Source organism: Bison bison, unplaced genomic scaffold (assembly GCF_000754665.1).
Source record: "Bison bison bison isolate TAMUID 2011002044 unplaced genomic scaffold, Bison_UMD1.0 scf7180017864089, whole genome shotgun sequence".
In the NCBI taxonomy this organism is placed as follows: Eukaryota; Metazoa; Chordata; class Mammalia; order Artiodactyla; family Bovidae; genus Bison; species Bison bison.
In genome coordinates, this window is record NW_011494661.1 from 909,089 (window position 1) to 912,959 (window position 3,871).

Consider the following 3,871-nt stretch of genomic DNA (forward strand, 5'->3'; position numbering starts at 1 on the left):
GGGATGAGGCCTCTGAAAATCCCCCTTTGTGGAAAGTAATACTCTCAGGCATTGAAACCGGGGTTAAACATGGAAAGTTCAGAAAGCTCCGAACAATACCGGCTGTATAGATGCCTCTTAAGGCAGCTTTTGAAAGCAGGGGGAACAAAAACAAATGGGGGCCGGCTATTGGAGCTTTTACAAACCATTGAGAAATATTGCTCATGGTTCCCTCCTCTAGGTACTTTAGATTCAGGAACATGGAAGAAGGTAGGTAGTGAATTAGCGAAACCTCTTCTCAAGGGAGTGCCCTTGCCTATGTCTCTCTGGTCAATTTGGACACTGATAAAGTCCATTTAGGAACCTCTTCAGACCCTGGAAAGCTCAGAAGGGAGTGAAGATGAATGTGAAATGAAACCCCATTAGAGGGAGGACCCTCTGATGCAGAGCCCAAGGAGGCAGAACAAAAAAAGCATGAGGCTCTTAAAGCTGCAGTTCCTTCTGCACCTTTTTTTCAGGAAAATGAATTTCCTTTACCTCCTCTTCCCCCTCTTCCGCCTTTTTTTTTAAATTAATTTACTTATTTTAATTGGAGGCTAATTACAATATTGTGGTGGTTTTTGCCATACACTGACATGAATCAGCCATGGGTGTACATGTGTCCCTCATCCTGAACCCTCCTCCTGCATCCCTCCCCATCCCATCCCTCAGGGTCATCCCAGTGCACCAGCCCTGAGCACCCTGTCTCATGCATCAAATCTGGACTGGTGATCTGTTTCACATATAATATACATGTTTCAATGCTATTCTCTCAAATCATCCCACCCTCGCCTTCTCCCACAGAGTCCAAAAGTCTGTTCTTTACATCTGTGTCTCTTTTGCTGTCTCGCATGTAGGGTCATCATTCCCCTCCTGTCTTAACTGCTGGAGAAGCTCAAGCTTTTCCTTCCTTACAACAGACAGCAGTTCTGTTGCCCCTCCAGAAAGGCATTTGTCAGACTCGGCAGAACAGTGATTTGGAGGCTATGACTATGGCATTTCCAGTGACAATACATGAACGGATAGCTCCTGCGACAGATCCTAATAATCCTAATGGGCTGTGTTGAGGCTGTACACAGATTCCCTTCAAAATACTAAAAGAACTTAAGCAAGCTGTTCAGAATTACTGAGTAAGCTTCCCTAGTGTCTCAGACAGTAAAGATTCTGCCTGTAATGCAGGAAACCCGGGTTCAATCCCTGGGTTGGGAAGAACCCTTGGAGAAGAAAATGGCAATTCACTCCAGTATTCTTGCCTGGAAAATCCCACGGACAGAGGAGCCTAGCGAGCTGCAGTCCACGGGGTTGCAAAGAGTCTGACACGACTGAGCGACTAACACTTTCTCCTTTTACCTTGGGAATAGTTCAGGGACTAGCTGAGGGTTCCCATTGGACTATGATGGCTCATGACCAAGCCAGGCAGATTCCCATCTCTTTAGATCAATTGATAGGCAGTGGAAACTGGGGGAGAACTCAAGATCAAGTGCTTATGGAAGACCAGGCTATAGAACAGGTTCGGCGATACTGTATAAGAGCCTGGGAGAAAATAGAGGTTAAAGGACAGGCTTTCTTTACTTTAGAAGAAGACCTCACCTCCCCAGAGAGACAATCCCTGCTTGGACAACATCTTATCAGTCAGGCCACCCCTGTCATCAGAACCAATTTGAACATTCCCTGGTTTAATTTTTAGCTATAAAACTATGACTACAAAAAACAGAGATGACATTTTTGACACTGAATGGCCATGATATTCTTTAGGCTCCAGAGAAAACTGGTTAAAATAAACTATTTTTTGAAGTTGCAAAACCAGTTCTTCTTGCGTATACAATTAAGATAAAATTTGGCTTGTTACAATACTTTTTTGGAGCTCCAATTCTGCCTGAAAAACAAAAACAGGCCTGGGAAAGAAACCTGAAGTTAACTCTTATCATGTCCTTGGGATACACAGCCCACTCTGTCTGGGACTCCAGCCCTGAACAAATTGGTAGAACTCAAACTAAGAAAAAAAAAAGAAGGGGCAAAGAGACATTTTAAATTTCAAGCGGAAAACTATGAGATCTTTGTCTGTCTGTCTAAATTTATCTGTATCTCAGTGTGTGTCTTTGTTTTTGGATAATATGAGGTTAATTTATAAATGAGCCTTATTTAAATTCAGGTTCATGTGAACTGAAAAATATTCAATATTAAATATCTAACATTAATGTTTGTTTGCTAATCTAATTAAGACATGTCATAAGTCATCAACATTGTGTAATACTTTTATTGTGCCGAGGTTTAAGGTAAACTAAATTTGCCAACAAAGAAAGTAACTCTTTATATATATAAATATATATAAATGAGATGAAAACTTTTAGATAAACTCTATTAAAAATAATTATATTTTAGAAATGTCTACTTAAAATAATCTCTGAGAATTAGGGTATCTTAAATTTCTAGAGTTGTACTAAACTAAATGGTAAAAGTTTACTAGCGTGTGAGATGAGTGCAATTGTGCGGTAGTTTGAGCATTCTTTGGCATTGCCTTTCTTTGGGATTGGACTGAAAACTGACCTCTTTGGCATTGCCTTTCTTTGGGATTGGAATGAAAACTGACCTTTTCCAGTCCTGTGGCCACTGCTGAGTTTTCCAAATTTGCTGGCATATTGAGTGCAGCACTTTCACAGCATCATCGTTCAGGATTTGGAATAGTTCAACTGGAATTCCATCACCTCCACTAGCTTTGTTCATAGCGATGCTTTCTAAGGCCCACTTGACTTCACATTCCAGGACGTCTGGCTCTAGGTCAGTGATCACACCATCATGATTATCTGGGTCGTGAAGATCTTTTTTGTACAGTTCTTCTGTGTATTCTTGCCATCTCTTCTTAATATCTTCTGCTTCTGTTAGGTCCATACCATTTCTGTCCTTTATCAAGCCCATCTTTGCATGAAATGTTCCCTTGGTATCTCTAATTTTCTTGAAGAGATCTCTAGTCTTTCCCATTCTGTTGTTTTCCTCTATTTCTTTGCATTGATCGCTGAAGAAGGCTTTCTTATCTCTTCTTGCTATTCTTTGGAACTCTGCATTCAGATGTTTACATCTTTCCTTTGCTCCTTTGCTTTTCGCTTCTCTTCTTTTCACAGCTATTTGTAAGGCCTCCCCAGACAGCCATTTTGCTTTTTTGCATTTCTTTTCCATGGGAATGGTCTTGATCCCAGTCTCCTGTACAATGTCATGAACCTCAGTCCATAGTTTATCAGGCACTCTATCTATCAGATCTAGTCCCTTAAATCTAGTTCTCACTTCTGCTGTATAATCATAAGGGATTTGATTTAGGTCATACCTGAATGGTCTAGTGGTTTTCCCTACTTTCTTCAATTTCAGTCTGAATTTGGCAATAAGGAGTTCATGGTCTGAGCCACAGTCAGCTCCTGGTCTTGTTTTTATTCACTGTATAGAGCTTCTCCATCTTTGGCTGCAAAGAATATAATCAATCTGATTTCGGTGTTGACCATCTGGTGATGTCCATGTGTAGAGTCTTCTCTTGTGTTGTTGGAAGAGGGTGTTTGCTATGACCAGTGCATTTTCTCAGCAAAACTCTATTAGTCTTTGCCCTGCTTCATTCCGTATTCCAAGGCCAAATTTTCCTGTTACTCCAGGTGTTTCTTGACTTCCTACTTTTGCATTCCAGTCCCCTATAATGAAATTATATTGAAATTCCAGATGTTCAAGCTGGTTTTAGAAAAGGCAGAAGAACCAGAGATCAAATTGCCAACATCTGCTGGATCATGGAAAAAGCAAGAGAGTTCCAGAAAAACATCTGTTTCTGCTTTATTGACTATGCCAAAGCCTTTGACTGTGTGGATCGCAATAAACT